The sequence below is a fragment of the Chrysoperla carnea genome, chromosome 4, assembly GCF_905475395.1.
Source record: "Chrysoperla carnea chromosome 4, inChrCarn1.1, whole genome shotgun sequence".
In the NCBI taxonomy this organism is placed as follows: Eukaryota; Metazoa; Arthropoda; class Insecta; order Neuroptera; family Chrysopidae; genus Chrysoperla; species Chrysoperla carnea.
Window position 1 is genome coordinate 65,068,563 of NC_058340.1, and position 17,933 is coordinate 65,086,495.

At 27.9% G+C, this 17,933-nt stretch overlaps 1 protein-coding gene across 1 annotated transcript in view; it reads left to right on the forward strand.

Moving 5' to 3' along the window:
* Positions 1 to 3,659: 3,659 nt before the first annotated feature.
* LOC123298516 (torso-like protein) overlaps positions 3,660 to 17,933 on the forward strand; it is a 42,275-nt gene continuing 28,001 nt past the window's right edge. The window contains exon 1 of the mRNA XM_044880545.1: positions 3,660 to 3,765. The gene's annotated coding sequence lies outside the window, so the exon portion shown is untranslated. The remainder of the gene's footprint in view (positions 3,766 to 17,933) is intronic.

A 17,933-nucleotide genomic window follows, 5' to 3' on the forward strand; every position in this document is an offset into this window, starting at 1 on the left:
CTGTAATAATATAAACGGATTAAACCAACCATAATGTATTTATTGTAGACAACTCACTAACGTACTTAAATACAAGATGTTCAAGTGAATCTGAAAACAAAATCTTAATAATAAATTAAAGGTCTTTAAAAATAGGCTTACAAATTCTTCAACATAGTTTAGGATATATGCTCGATCAGGAGCGAATCCAATGTCCAGCACGAATCTAATACTCAGCTTGTCTTAACGGACGCTTATTGGTCATTCATTTTTCCAATTATTTTTTGTATTATATAGTTTTTCAACAAGCGTTTCGAAGTTTTTTTTGTGTATCCTCTTCCAATTTCCGGATAAGCTTTCTCAGAGTTTAAGGGTACAATAGTTAAAGATACTCGGAATCATAAGTATGATCAAACCTTCCCATTCATCGCGTGAAAAATCTTTAAAAATTCATTAAAAGGTAAATGCAAAAATGTAACCGTATTGAACAATGAATTACAACTGTATGAAAGATATATCGTTTATAGTATTATCTGCGCTTCCACCATTTAAATTCTATATATTGTGCAATCGATAATGTGAATTGTTTTCTTAGTGCCCAGTGGAGGCTTAAACCACCTGGATCATGCTGTATATTGTGTTGTACTGCTTTATTGTTCATATTATTACTAATTTACTATCATTAGATAAAAACTATACATATATACCACGTATATACATTGAATTTATATTATTATTTCTACAAATTATTTATAATACTCGCTTCATGAAATGAATTCCTTGAATTCTTCAAGTTATTCGATGAACTGAAAAATGTAAATAATTTGGAAAATATATTCATTGCATGTAATTTCAGTAATAACGTCTTTACAAAATAAAGTTTCATGATTACAGAGAGAATATTATGCAGAAATATTTAGGGTTTGTTATAAATACAACGATTGTTAGTTCATTGGGTTAAAGCGAAGAGATATCGAAAAATGTTTAATTCTGATATCTATGAATATTTTTCTTGAATATCCAATATAGTTGTATTAATAACGAAATAAAATTCAAAAACGAGTATCAGTCTTAATTCGAATTTCGGCATTGTTCCTTTTTTTAATTTAGAAACAAAAACAAACAGTTGTTATTGAAACAAGCATGTCGGCTTGTTTCAATTAATTTAAATTTAAAAAGTCTGAATAAGTAGTTTTTACATCTAGATTATATTAAAATTGGATTCAAATATTTTGGTTTTTCATTGCTAGGGATCATTAAGTAATCTAAGGTCGATTTTCAGGTAAGTCAATACAAGTTATTACACCGATCTGTTGGCCAATCGAAATTGGTATTAGAAGAAAGGCAAATGACGAAAATAATAGTATAGGCTTGACAGTAAAAAACCGTTCATGGAAAAAATTAAAAAATTAATTAAATTAAAAAATAGCCATGATACACTTTCGAAAGAAAAAATATGGTAGGCATGTTTTATTCAAAAAACAAAAAAATTTCCTAAAAAATGTCTCATCTCTTATACTAAGCCATTAGTCAGGAAAACCGCCGAAGGAAAAACTGTGGAAAGCACCAGTTTCCCGTATGAATAGTAAAAATTTATTTTATCTGTCGTATACTATAAAACACTTAAGTTACCTTTATAAGAATACCTCTAGTAGTTTGATTTAAAGAGGTAGCAACACTAAAGTATTGACTATATTATTTGAGTTGCATTGCAGTGTACTATTGTACACTTATTTATACACCACAGTAGAGTTCCATGCGTGTTAAATAGTGTTTTAGCTCTGCAATACCATACATTAAGGAGGCCATCCACTGAAATCTATGAATCCTAATTAGCAAGAAAAAAATTTTCTATCATCTAAATGCCATTTTTGAGATGCGGCCTGGAAATAGAAAGCTGCACCCGCTGACATAATCCATGACTTCACTGACATAGCTCGTGTTATTACTTAATAGTAAGGAGTATATATTACTCGTAGTATCCTCACGCTTAAGAACTTTTCTGCTCATGGAATCATATACTGGGATAAAATATCAATCTAGAAAATATTGCGATAAAATTTGCAATGATTAATTTTTCATGACTTATCAACATCTTTATTTGATACTTGTTCTTGGCGCTGTGTTTCAACTCTACTCTTTGGAGTCGAGCGTTTCTAACCGGAAGAAGAATCGGGCACTTGTAGAAAGTGCTTTAGGGTTTCATTTGCTCTTAAATAGCATAAAATGCAACTTTCATGAGGGTTCCATTTATAGAAAATATCATTTATATATATTCAAACCTCTAATTCTGCCACTAATCTCAGCCTTGCTAGGAAAATTTAAGTTATCCGAGATTATTTGCCGGGGTATGAAACTTATATATTGTATTGTTAGTTGAGCTTACGCTCCGCGATTGATTCTCTTGACAAATTTGGTACTTGTTTTTATCGCGTGATTCACGAGCGATGCTGATTCCATACATATCTATACCATATGTTCATCAAAACATCTTTCACTTGAGAGAGAACATAAGATTAGAAAGGTGTCTGTGATAGCGAAAATAAGAATATGGGATAAACACTAATAAACTACTTATTAATGAATTACAAAAAACAAATAGCAACGAAAAAACGGGTCCAAATCCCGGCAGTAGATTCACGATGACTAAAGAAAACGTTGTAATCCAGCATTGCATGGCAAGGAGTCTACCTAAATCATGAAAATTGGCAAATGGTCTAGGAGACACAAAACTTTGGAGCCAACTGATGTAGTCAAACATAAAGAAGTGCCATGCTTAAGGAAGTTCCCTCACCAGTAATAGAAAAAAATAAATTAGTAGAAAATGATCCAAATTTTTAGTATGTTGTAGTTAACGATACATATTATTAAATAAAAAAAATTTGGGTATCTTATCGATCAATTAAGAGAGTAATTAATTAATTAAAAATACACTAAATAACATAGCATGATATGAGGATGGTATGTTATTTAGTGTATTTTTAATTAATAAAAACTCTCTTAATTGATCGATAAGATACCCAAATTTTTTTTGATTTAATAATATGTATCGTTAACTACAACATACTAAAAATTTGGATCATTTTCTACTAATTTATTTTTTTCTATTACAGCCGTTCTGTAAAAGCTCAGTTTGAACGCTCAGTGAATGGTCCGCTTAACATTTTACAAAAGACCCATCACATAATAAAATACATATAAAATAATAATATTAACTCTAGTACATATTAAAACTATCCACATCCAATTCAATTCAATCTACTCACAATAACACACACCAACTCTATACTCTATCACTTCCACTTGCACACTTGCACACTCACACTCACTCACAAGCTGTATATTTATTAATATTTTTTTTTATATTATAAATATTATTTCAAAGTGTTTGTTTTACTAACTTCAGTACGACAGGTGTGTTTCATAAAGACACACAACTGTTGTATTTAACACACAAAAAAAATTTAAAAAAAACGCCACTGTTTATTATTGTTATTTTTTTGTTTTGGAAAAAGAAAAAAATGTGTGAGACTGAAACTAATGTCAACGAAATTAATTTTTGCTGAGTGTGCCATGATGCAATTTTTGTTGGGTGTAAATTTTTCATGAATTTTTTTATGAATTTTTTATTTTTTTTGTTAATTTTTGTGTGAGAGGAAAAAGTGTTGTTTTTCAATTGTGTTTTCGTGATGTAGTTTGGTTTTTTTAAATTTTTCTGGTGGTTTAAATCTTAGATTTAATTATAACGTTTTGTGGGTTGTTTTTTTTTTGGTTTAATTGAATTGCGTAAGTTTTAATTTGGTTTTTAATTTTTTATAATTATTTAATTTATTTTGAGTTTAAAACCGGCTGGTTTGTATCTTTGACATTTTATAAAAACAAATTAAAATAATAATTTCCGTAATATAAAAACATTGTTCAGGAGTAACATGAAAGCTTCTAGTCATAATTTTAACGAAAAAATTTTGAAATAATCTTGAAAAACTTTTTTTAAATTTATTTTTTGATAATTTTTAGTTTGTTATTAGAAAATTCTCAAAGAAAAGGGCTCTAATTATGTTAATAATGAAAAAATTCATATCTTGAGACTGGTTTGTGCTTTATATAAAAGTTTTTCTTGAATTTTTCTTTTGAAAGACTTTTTGATGGTTTAAAAATTTCAAATAATATGATACGAAATAGTTAAAACTTTGGAAAAGTTATTTCGACTCTGAAACTTTTGATCTTCAGTCAAAATTACCTTTAAAACTCCAATCACAATAAAAACAAGAAGTTATTAATTAATATATGTGCAATATCTAAATACAAATAGGTGGGAGCGCAGATAAGAAGATTTCACATATTTGTTTGTATCAAAATAGAATGTACTATGCGCTTCCACCAGAATCTTATATATTATTTCTGTATTATATTTTGATGATTATTTTTTATATCTTTTTATATCTGGATACGCGATTGCTTCCTTTATTTATCCTTCATTTTAAAGCTCGTACTGGCTAATCATGAAAAATAGGTTTACGGTCTAAAAATGTACCGCTTAGGAAAAAACAGACTAGAAAAATAATATTAAGATTTAATTTGTTCATTTTGTAAATTTTATATCATGCCTGTAATAAAATTGCCTATAAATAAAAAGAAAATAAATTACTATTGATATTTTGTATAACTTATATTATATTTCTATAGCCTGTTTTAACCACAGGTAACGCGCTCTGCGGAAAATTCCGGACGGGTCGAGCTTGTTATATTGTGTTTATCAGTACTTCACCACTTAAAGAAAATATTTTAAATAATTAAGAAAGAGATATGTCGGGTATCGAACCTTTCTAGTTGTCGAATCCCTTTAGGTTAAATATTCTTTTTGTCGATAAGAGAAATTTTCTGACTTGTAGGTGTAAACTCAAAATTTGGCCCTACCGGGCTTCGTGTAAACTCAGTAAGTCTAAAAATTTTTTGCACATAAAATTGTAATTCAAATTTATAGCAAACAATTGAAAGTATACAAGATTGCGATTTTTTGGATATATTCAAAATACTTGAATTTGAAAATATTTAAAGTAGCCAAAGTTTTATGGATTTACATAATTTTGATAAGTTGAAACAAATTTTTTCGCTCTTTATTCTAAATTTGAAAATTTTAATAATATTTTAAAACAATGTTGTACGTTGAATATTTTCAAAATGTAAAAACAACATTCAAAATTTTAATAAAATAACTATAATAAACAACTAAAAATATTTCAAAAACAAATCAAAAATGGAAAATTCCAAACGCGATTATTTTGAAAATTTTACTTAATAATAGATTGAAAGGTTTTGACACTGACAATTTTAGCAAATAATGTCGTATTTCCCAAGAAATTTAAAACATAATATCAATAAAGTAAATTTTGTTTTTACGAAAATGGGAAAATTTTCCACAACAAATCACCAGCAATTCAGGAAATTTTTCTACAAATATCCTTCAGAAATATATTATTTTCCCGTAGACGAGAGAAAGCATTCTAGAAGTATTTAAAGACATTTTTACGATTTGGAAAATTGTGGAAAATTTTGTAATTTAACAAATTAAAAAATGAATCCATACAACAGCAGGTTTATTTAACATGATCTCTCAGTCTATAATGAATATTTCAATGATTTAAAAAAAAAATATTGTATCGGAAGTTCACTTCCAGACTAAAACTGTTCATTATTGTTTCGCCCCAGTGAATAAGCATTTTATTAAAAATTATACTTTTAAAGTTATACTTTTTGTTTCGAACATGCTAACAAATTTTGCGCAATACAATTTTATTTTGACCGTCAATAACTTTTCAATGCATGAGATAATTTTAAATGAGAGAAATTTTGAAGACGTCATTATTTATTGTCTAGAGAGATTTCTAAATATAATTATTTACTGAAGATAATGTCTAGATCTTTTAATTTTAGACCTGATTTTTTATAATTACTATATGGTTTGGCATTATGCCTTCGAAGTGCGTTAATTTTAAAGTTTTAATTGCCTGTGCAAAATATGTTTGGAATTAATTGTTTGGAACAGCAATGGTGTCGCAGACAGTTGTTAGTAATGTTGGCATAAAATTGGTTTTATATTATTCCGTATTATAAAAACTAACTGTGATCTTTCGTTATTAGATCAACGACTTTCTGATAATGTTTATTATTTCGATAAATTGTAATTAATTTTGTGAAATCGGAAAAATAACTATACAATCAAAGCGCTTTACGAGAAATAGTGTAAAATTCGCCAAAAATATGCACCTAAATAAAATTACTTTTAAAAATTTTTACTTTCAAAGACTCTTTCTTTTAACGATATTTTCCACTGTTTAAATTTGGAAATTTCTCCTCAAATGATTAAAAGTTTAAGATTATTTTAATTGGAAAATTACGGGAAATTTGTAAAATGAAGGGAAATTAATTTCCCTTTCTGTCCAAAACAGTTTGACATTTCAGTCAGACATATTGTAGAATTGAATTTGACAGGAGTAAACTTCTTCAAATTTAAAAATATTTAAAAGTATAAATAGTTTTAAGTAGAATACTTTTAGAGTAGGAAAATAAATAGCAGCGCTCGACATGAATCCAAGAAGTCCGGATTCAAGTCCTGGTTCGAGTGTATTTTTTTCAATTCTCTTTAATTAAGATTACTAGACAAGATATTTGTCAATATTTAGTTTACGTTGTATGTATCATATTTAAACATCAAAAATAATCGAAGAGATCATGATGTAAATAAATATCGTATGCATGATTAAAAGTAAACAAAAACAATAAGTAAAAAGCAGACTCCTCCTTTTGCGACATCATATCAATATTGCAAATAAAATTTTTATTCAATAAAACTTCGATTGAAATATGATAAATTTGTAATAAAAAAAAAATTAGAGATAATTTTTCCATAGTGATATAAAAAGTGGGCAGAGTTTTTTTTATAGTTTTTATTATTATTATAATTCTCTTTATATATATTTTTGTAAATTATTGTCTGTATAGAACAATATAATACAAAAACCTTGACATTTTAAAAAATTCATTTTTTTTCTCTAAAATAAATGGGATTTTTGTTTTGCGGTTTTATTTTAATAGTTTTATTATAATTTATTTTAAAAAAATAAATAAATTGAATACACTTTGATGTAGCATTAGTTTTTGACCTGAAATCTTAGTTTATTTATGGATCCAATGCAAACAGATATCAAAAAGATGCTAAAAAGTTATAAGACTACACTCAATCTGTGGTTGTCTACGTATCTAAAGGATATTTATTTATTTGTAGCCTTCGTAGAATATACCCAATATTTAAACTACTTTTTTTAAACAAATAATTGGGACAAAAATTAAAAAAATAATGTTCTGGATCCAAAGTTTCGTGCACAAACATTTTGAACCTGACGCCCTGCGCTAAGTCCCAGTAATCAAGATAAGCATGTTGTAGCCATTCCTTGATTCGGTAAATTACGAAACATCTTGTTATGGGAATGACAAGATGGCAGATTCAGATTACAGAGGCGTTTGAGGCGATCCTCCTCGTGCCAACGAGTTCGCTGCTTCATTCCGATTAATGTCACAGCTTCCCGGTACCCAGATCAATTTGATTGTGTTCAGACTATCCTCTTCAAACATTCAGGCTATCCTCTATTGGAATCTTGATGGCTCAAGAATATGTGTTCCGCTGCAACCTTTCATATTACAGATCAGAGCACCTCTCAGCATGGCAAAGCTTTCCTTTAAAAGCCATCGAATATTGACCAGGAATAGGAACTCTTTATTCTACATTCATAAATCCTCGCACACAGATATATTTTCTGTTCTAGACCTATCCGTATAAAGATATGGTTCGGAAGGGGATGAAAAGTTATGTACATTTCGATCCCATCCTTCACGGGACGGAACGATTACCCTAATTTTGCGATCAAAACGGTAAATCAAAACTGTGGATTCATGCAACCCTTTTACAAGTGCTCCACGTGCAACTATTAAGGGAATAGGCAGCTGTCTTGACTTCCGCTTCAATCATTAAGTGAATCGGTGAAATACACCAAGATGAAAAATTAAATTATGATGGTTTTTCCAAAAAGGAAAATACCGGACTTGTTCAAGGACAGTGGATCTCTACATAAGCGAATGTATCGGTTATAACGATATATCGGCTATAGCGACCAATATTCATTTTATATATTTGAACGAGCAATTCTCTTATATATATATTTGGATTTTCGGAAACGTCTCCAACGATTTTCATGAAAGTTAATATGTAGGGCGGGTTTTTGGGGTGAAAATCGATCTAGCTAGTTATTATTATAGTTTATTATATTTAGACCTATAGGTTTAATTTGTCATTTTAACCGTGTTTTCAGGAAAAACTGAAACATAAACTGAAAAATATGACCCTTCCTGATGTCTATTGGCGAGTATATTCATTGTACGTTGTTTGTTTCGTATGTATTGTATAGTGTGCGGTCCGTGTGGCTAAGTCGATTTTGGTAGATAGATAGCTGGTGTGGTATACGAAATAAAGTACATTACCGAGACATTCAAATTGGTATTTTTGTGAAGACATTTTAAACGGTTCTTATAGTAATGATAAAATTTGTGTCTTTTAAACGAAAAAAATATCGAGCAAAGCTCAGTCATCCTGGTACTTAGCATTATGAGCCGACATATCGGATATAAAGACTAAAGCATGCACATACATATTTTTGTTACATGAACATATTTTTTCACTGTATTTAATGTCGTTATAACCGATTTTAACTGTAAAATAGATCTTCTCATCTCAATATAAATCATCGGACAGAATTCTTTCAAATCCAGCAACAATCACGTCTTACGTAGGTTTTTTTAACGAATGGATCTGTGTTCACTAATGGAGTGAGACGATCGTAGATTCTTCAACCCTACGGAAATATGTTTTCTCTAAAATAGATGCGATTAAATCAAATGTAATAAGTTCTCTAACTATGATTCATCATCAATGACATAATACTTCATTTATATATAGAACCATAAAGGAACCACATAATGTAGGTATTTTTTCATGTTTGACCGGTTTCATCTTCATAATATAAATATATGTATATTGTTTTTCATTACGTAAATACACTAATTATAACATTTATAATAAAATTGTATAAAACCAGTACTGTACCACAATAAATACATTAAAACATTACAGTCATACAATCAGTATATAATGTAATGTATAATTGTATATAAGATTCAATTACTGTTATTGTTTATATAAAATTTTTCAAGTACGTACAGAGTAGTAGATACTTTTTTTTGTTAAAGGTGTATTATATATTTATGGATGTAGAGTTGTCCATAAATGGTCATACTTCTTTTATCGAGCAAGTAAATAATATTGATTATGTAACGAAATGTCAATATTATTAATTTTAATTAATTTTAGTTAAAAATGTTAAAATTGCGGTCATATGAATGAAAAGACTACATGGATGCATTTGCTTCCATTAATTATTTTTTTACACTTAAGACTGGTGCAGGAAGACGCTTTCTACACCAGTCAAACTGGTGTCAAATCATCTGGGGCTAAAATGGCCTGGTAGATGATTTAAATAATGCATTTAAATCATCTGCCAGGCTATTTTAACCCCCATCAAATCATGCCAGGCTAAATGAATATAAGAATTTAAAATGCTGTAGGTTTCAAAGTGCCTCAAGAACTTTTTTTACATAGGAAAAATGGCAAATCAAAAATTTTATAGGTCACTAACGCCCCCTAACCTCCCAGCCAGGTTGTCGATTTCACCATTCGCTCATTCGCAAGTTATCAACTTTAATATTTTCAATGTGCCTCAAATATGTACTCAAAAAAGCGACTCAGCTCTCCAAAATTTGTAATTAGGTACTTGCATACTATGATGATCTTTTAATTAAAAAACGTAGCTAATAGTTTTTTATTTAAAAGATCATCGTAGTAAGCAAGTACCTAATTACAAATTTTGTATGCTTTAAAAGACATAAATTGTATATGATTTGTCATTTTTTTGATTATATACGTCTGATTTCATGATCATTTTTATAAATATAGCAAAACAATTACTTACTTGTTTAAACTACAATTGATTTTTAACCTTGAAATGTTTAAATAATTTTGTTCATTTATTATTTATAAATATTTATGTATTATTGTTATTTATTGTCCATATATTTTAATTACCAAAAAATATGCATGACAAATTCAAATTTTTGAACTTAAAATAGTAAAATAACTCCCAAATAAACTAAAATAGTTTTTAAATTTGAATTATTTATTACATATAGTGGTATGCATAGTATTTGATAATAAATCATTTTTGTGTTTAACGCGTTTTATATTTATAGATTTATGTGGAAATGTATGTAATTCCGCTTTAAATAATGTGTGGAAATGTAAATTATATATTTCTATATATGATTTATAGACCTGGGTATAGAAATCAAGGAACTGCTTGCAAAGGGATTTGAACAAAACATAATATAATTTGGCGGTTGATCAATTATACATATCGGGGAAAAAGTGGAATGCAATCCAAAGTTAATTTTTATACCATGTATATATGAAATATACATAGTATATTAAGTTTTATACCATGTATATATGAAATATACATAGTATATTAAGTTTCGTCCCAAGTTTGTAACGCTTAAAAATATTGATGCTACGAACAAAATTTTGGTATAGGTGTTCATAGAATCACCTAATTAATCCATTTCCGGTTGTCCGTCCGTCCGTCCGTCCGTCCGTCTGTGGACACGATAACTCAAAAACGAAAAAAGATATCGATCTGAAATTTTTACAGCGTACTCAGGACGTAAAAAGTCAGGTCAAGTTCGTAAATGAGCATCATAGGTCAATTGGGTCTTGGGTCCGTAGGATCCATCTTGTAAACCGTTAGAGATAGAACAAAAGTTTAAATGTAAAAAATGTTGCTTATAAAAAAATTAAAAACTTTTGTTTGAAACATTTTTTTGTAAATATCACTGTTTACCCACGAGGGCGTTAATTAGGTGCAAATTTTATAGTATGTATTAACATAGGAATATCAAAGTGAATATCTTTTGTTATTTACGTGACGTCAAAAAAAACAAACGATTGCGCATCAACACTTGCGCATTATATGAGAATATCAGTTAAATATGTCAGATATGTATGTATGTGAAATGTGACAGAGTTATCAACACTGCCTATACATGGTATTTCAACAATTAACTCAGTCAATTGTTTGTTTTCACTTGTTTTTTAACTATTACCTAGTCTCATCGGCGGAACCATTAAAAACTAGGGACTTCTTTTAAATCCACTTAAGCTTCCTATTTTAAAAGGATATAAAAATTTCTTAATTTTACCTAATTTAATTCTTTCCTATATGTTTTTTGACGCGTAGAAGCCAAATTTAATGGGTTTATCCAAAATCTAGTGCCTGATTTAGAATTGGGAAAGAGCCCTTTGGTTTTTTATTCAATTTTCTATTGAAAAGGAAATACCAAAGACAGATTGATCAACCATTCGCTTGCATTTGAAAATTTGGCATGATAAACTCTGAAAAAAGGAAAAAAACCTCAAAAATATTTTCAACTTAACGTTGTAGTAAACTTTTTATTAGTAATTAAATTTTAAGGCTAATCAAAACCTTAAGGTAGATTTTTTTGCAATGAATTATTAACATTTGTACAAAACATGCTTCTCTCCAACATTTGCAATTCGATTCGATATTATACATTAAATATATGGATTGTATTTCATCCTTTCAAATAAATTTAATACCAAAAAAATTCTTTTTAAAATACTTCTTAAATCAAATAAATCTCTACCTGAATTGTATAAGAATCAATCCAAAAGTATTTCAGTCAATAAAAATTATTAAGTATTTAAGAGAACAGTGGTACAAGATATATTCTTTTTGAAAAAAAAAATATTTTAAATATTTATTCTATTTGCTTTGCGTATTAGACCGGCAGCTAATAGCATTTGAAATTATCTTAAAATATAATGCCTAGCTATTAAAAAAGATGGTGATTAGACACTTATTTCCAATTCCTCCATCTTTATGCTTGAATTTAGAGGGCTAATTTTAAAAATCCGCTTGAATGTAGAGAGGGCTTCTTTTTTATAAGTCCTTCAAAAATTGTGTGAATTTCCCTTCCTGAGGTTATGATTTACAAAGTTGAAGAATATTTAAAGCGCGAAATATCTGACGCATGTGCAGAACGCCTGAACAAATCTCCCGAGTGCTGACGGGTTAAATCATAAAAAAGCAGCAGTGTAGGTCTATGGAATGATTGTGAGCTATTTTTATAAGATAATTCATTTATATCTTTGAACAGTGTTGATGTAAATTACTATGGCTTCTTATTTCCTTCTTTATATTCTACATCTGCTGAAACACAGCTTAAGCCGGTTGCCGTAATTTTATAATAATGAAAAGGTTGTCGTTTTGCAAAATGATTTTTCCAATAAATGTCTCCATCAATTGACGAATTTAAGTATTGTTAGCTCCCGGTCCATATGTCAAAACCATTTTAAAAGAACAAGCCATATATATTTGTAAGTTGATTTATTAAATAATCTTGACATTTAATATATTCTAAACTACGCGCCGCCGCGCCGTGCGTCTTGGTTTTCAAAGGGAATATTTTCATTTTTTTTTGTTTTTTTGTTTTATTATACATAATTTTTTGTGTTTTATTGCGTTTCGATGTTGAAATATATATTTATATTTATTTATTTATTATTTTTGTTTTCATTATTTTTCCTGGTTTCTTAATTTTTGTGTGCGTGTATATTATGCAAGATGAATTTATAACTAACGATTCTAATTTTAAATATAGAATGAATATATTTTTCTTGAAAGATCAAACGATCGTTGAATTATAAAATTAGCAAAAAATGTTAAACAAGTGATATTTACAAAATTTAAAAAAACCTCGACAAATGTGATTTATTCCTTGTAAACCGATTTTTGGAAACTTAGCTATAATATGTTCTCAATCAAGTCAGTTCGAACGTTTAGGGGCTTCGATGCCACTTAGAAACACACTGACTCACAGATAAACACTTTAAACTTATAACACTCCTTCTTAAATCAATATCAAAGTGATAGTCAAGGATATCAGATGAGATGAAAAAGATACTTGGAGAACTATCATATTTTGGGACAAATTTTTGGAAATGTTTTTGAATTACCTAAGTATTTCACTATTTCACTTTTCAAAATGAATTAAGCCAGATTTATTTGACCATTCATTTCCATAGATATTATTTATTAAAATTATACGTCATGCCTTTTCCAAACTGAATCGATTTTGAAGATCTTCGCCAATTTTTTAGTCTTTTCGGGTATGTAACCCTAAGCTCCTTTATTACCTTTATGAATAATACCTTTATTACCTTTTAAATTCTGAATCGAATGATACATTTTTCATAATTTTCCGAGACTGCTAAAAAATTTGAACAAAAAAACACTTTTTGACTAGACTATTATGCAATAATCTCATTGACATTGGTAAAAGAAAATAAATTGACCATAAAATTTCAAAATTGCGTAAGTGTTGATTTGTTTATAGAATTTCAATTACGTCTTCTGGCTATAAACCATTTTGATTGTCAATTATTTTTATATGTAAACAATTTTTTGATAGCATTTTTTAAAGTGAAATTTTATTAAATATTTTTAAATTAAAATTTTATAATATATCAAATGTTAAAATTATCAAACAATTTTGAAAATTGAATTTTGATTTATTTATTTATATATAAATACTATAAATTAATGTAACTGTATATTGAAATTAAATTTATTTATGTGTTATTAAACCAATTTGTTTACGCAATCAACAATCCGTTTAATTATTCACTAAATTTAATGGGAATTAGCTCATAGGTTAAATATTTTGAGGCTAGCTAATGTTTTTATAAATTAACGAAGTGAAACTCGTTTTCTTCATGCACCTACTTGGGAGCAGTTTATAAATTTTAAGGGACTGAACAGATACTCTGAATATAAGGCCGTGGTCTCGGGCTTCCGGTGCTCGTTCCTCATATAGAAGATCCTTAGGTCAAAACTCATTCACGTGAATATATATTTTTTTAAATTCTACTTTGTTAAACTACTTCTGATTCGGATGTTTGGTAACTTTTGATTAATGAACATAGATGGCTTTTGGCATAAAATTTCTTAAACATATTTCTCCCGATCAATTTTTCAATTGTTCCAAAATAGTATTATAAAAAAATTAAAATAAATGTAGTTATTTCCTGATAAGTATGAATTTTTATTTAATTTTTGTTTAAATTTAAAAATAGACATATGCATTGCTGTTTTCATAAAATTCTGCATGCAATGCTATTTTTCTTAAACAATAACTTTTTTTTTGTGTATAAATGTTTAAATAAAATTTATTACAAAAGATGTACAGTTTTATTCAATAAAAAATGTTCTTTTGGTGGCTATTGACTTCAAAATGTATTGCTTTTCAATCTACTCGATTTTTTTTTCTTGTAAAGTGTGGATCCAGAAAACACTTTCATCAATTTTATGATTGTTTTAAAAGTTGGAATTTTTGGTCGTTGTTTACTGGCAATGGCCCTTTGAGTTGACATGAAAAAACCACGAAAATTTGGTTCATTTTGTGATTGAACATAAGTTTTCAAGGTATTGGCTAAAATTCGTAATATTTTAGTCGAATGTCTCCGAAACCACTGACATCCAATCGTAAAAAACATCCTATTTTTTCATTTTCTGGATCATATTACTCTGGCAAATGATTTGTATATATAGCATTTTTATCATGGCTCAAATTTTCGAGTCGATAGAAACAATCCCTTTAAACATTGATTTTGTACTGTAAATAATTTATGTACGTTGATTCAATTTTATTAAATAAAACTGTACAATAAATAGTTAATTAAAGGTATGAGTCTGTTCATTCTGTTGATGTTGTTAGCGCATTATCATGGAAACTAAACGTGACTTTTAATATATCACTCAGTCCACCTCATCACAATCACATGTTGGTAAAAGCATTCAAACATGTTCATCATGTTCAGTTCGTATAACCAACCAATTTATCAATACAACAACAAAAAGATAATTATTATTATTGAGTCTTCTTTCATATTCAAATATCGTTTATTTTAAACAAAATGGAAGAGGATTCTAGAAATGTTGTGGGAACTAGATGTTTCTTATGTAGAAGCGACTAGATTAAGTAGCGATTATTGAAAAGAGTTCTAATTTTGGAGAGAATAGGGTACTTTTGGTAGTGAAATAAATTATGAAATATGATAAAAATTAAAATTTATGTCGAAATATACTCAAATATTCTGATTTCTAGTCATAAAAGGACATTATTGTCTTATTATATTAAAATTAAAAGGAGTAATTTTTATCTGTATATCACGTGACCTGAAACATGAACCGCCATGATGTGACATCATATAGGCAAAAATAATATGCATTAGTTACTAATTTGTTGATGGCTTTCATAGTAATTATAGGTTATGTTACTATCAACTTTATTTATACATATAATAATTACACACACGACTGTTGTTTTTACCAATATTAGGTCACCAAAATGGCTGAAAGTGTTTTTGAGATTCACTCGTCAAGACCAAAACCTTCAGACCATAGTTATCGGTCTTGGTCTCGCTAATCACTACTTGGAGACGGAAGTTTTGTACGGGAATGTTGCTTCTTTGAGAAAAAAAAGTATCTTCTTACTGCTTGTGAAACTCTTCAATATGAATTAAGTTTCTTATTTGAAATTGGGTATATGTTCTCTAAAGCCCATTCAAGTTAAGATAAGTTCAATCTTCAAAATGCAACAAACCCTTTGTACTATTATGTGAAATGGTTAATTAATTAATCGAAGAGTATTTAAATTGAATTATAATGATTAAATTATTAAATTACCTTTATAAATAATATAATGTTGATTTTATTTGACCTTCTACACAGATCTTCTACAAAAAAAAAACACCACAATTAATTACTGCAAAAACCTCTGCGCAAATTAATGCTTGCAAATAGAATAATTGACACTTCAGTCATCTCTTTACTTGAATTTGTACAGAGTTGATTAAGAAGTTCGACTCACTACAACTATGGGTACAAATTTACTGAACCACGTATAACTATTGCATCTTCTTGTCGATACTTTGCTAGCAATATTTGATTGAAATTAATTTACAATTACAAAAAGAGATTAACTTTAGGCAGGCGTAATGCTTAATAAATCTTGTATATACATATTCTTTATATTTCTTCGACGAAACTCCAAGATTCTCCAACACCTCACAATTTTAGCATCACTAAAATATAATTAAATGTCTAATTATTTACGTAGCAAACGAACCGCGATTAAATAATTCCAAAATCCATGGAAGCAAATTAAATTTACAAAGAAATAATTTAATTCAAATTAAATAAACACATCAAAAAAAAAAAAAACTGCTGAATCATAATAAACCACAATTGATTTGAAAAACAATTAAATTCGTTTTTTTTAATGACAAAAAATAATACAAATTTTTTATTATGGTTTTGCTTTTTTTTGGTAAACCAACAGCTTCATCTTATAATCCACAGAATATAATTTCATAATACCGGAACTATTAAGAATATTATTCTATTAAAGCCTTGAAAAATGTAATCATCATTTTCAAATTATCATATATAAGTTACATAATAAGTTTAATGAGCCTCAAAGGAAAAGAATAACTTTATGACTTTAATTGTATTCGATTAAGTAGGTATGATAGCATTGAAAATCATTTATACGAAATACTTAATTTTCCTTCAAAAGTTTAAAAATTAAATTAGAATGTCCGTAAACCCACTTTTTTAGAGAATGAGATAATATTTAAGCAAATATAAAGCATTACCGAACCCTAAAGAATTGTTAAATTCACCGCAAATTGTTGGAAGGTTCATCAATTAAAAAATGATATTTGTTATCAAAGTTTTTGGGTTAAATGTAATAACTGACTAAAACTAACACATTTTAGATTCGGAAAATGTAGATCGAACTAGAGTCGACAAACTCTACCGACCAACACGTAATTAGAACAGTCTATTTCTACAGATTTTGTTCAAAAACAACTCCATAATTCCTTCATTTATGATGAATTATTCTGTACCAAGAATATGGACAGCTGTATGAGTATAATTTGTGAACCATTTTAATCTATAATGGCTGATAGCTCATTTTGTCGTTAACCAATTAAAAAATATCTTAAACAAAAGTTACAGAATTTGATAGCAGTTCTGATATAAGATTGGACCCAGTTCTCCAGATTGCTGTAATAGTCCATTTAGATTCTAAAAGATAAGAGATAGAAAAACAGGTTAAATTAGAAAGTTGACTCTCATTAAAAATTAATCCATTTGAATAAATTTTCCATTTTTCATAATTCAGGGTTGATTACATTTAAACATGAATCATCAACCAAAAAAATTTGTAAAAAAATCAACATTTTTTCATCATTTACGACAGTAGATTCTGTTGGAGGGATTCTATGTAGGAAGGTCTAAATATGGTGTCCTCTAATTGAATTATTATATTTAATTTAATTAAATACGGAAATTAATTAGAAAAATATGACATTAATTTGAACTATAATTATTTTATAATTACTAAAAAAATTACATTTTAATCAAATAATCATCTTTCTTGTGTAAATATTAAAACTATAAAGTTGGACAAATATAATTTAAAATAAACATATAAAAAAAAAATTAAAAATATCAAAGTACAAAGGGTTTTATAATAATCTAAGTATTTATGAAAATCGAAGATAAATACCATTATGCAATAAATTTTTGATTGCATTATACACTAAATAATAAAACCTTGCAATTCTTAAATTAAAGTTTCATTAATTATTAATTCTGATTTACCAATGATAATTATTATAATAAAAGTTTTTTTTTTTTTTT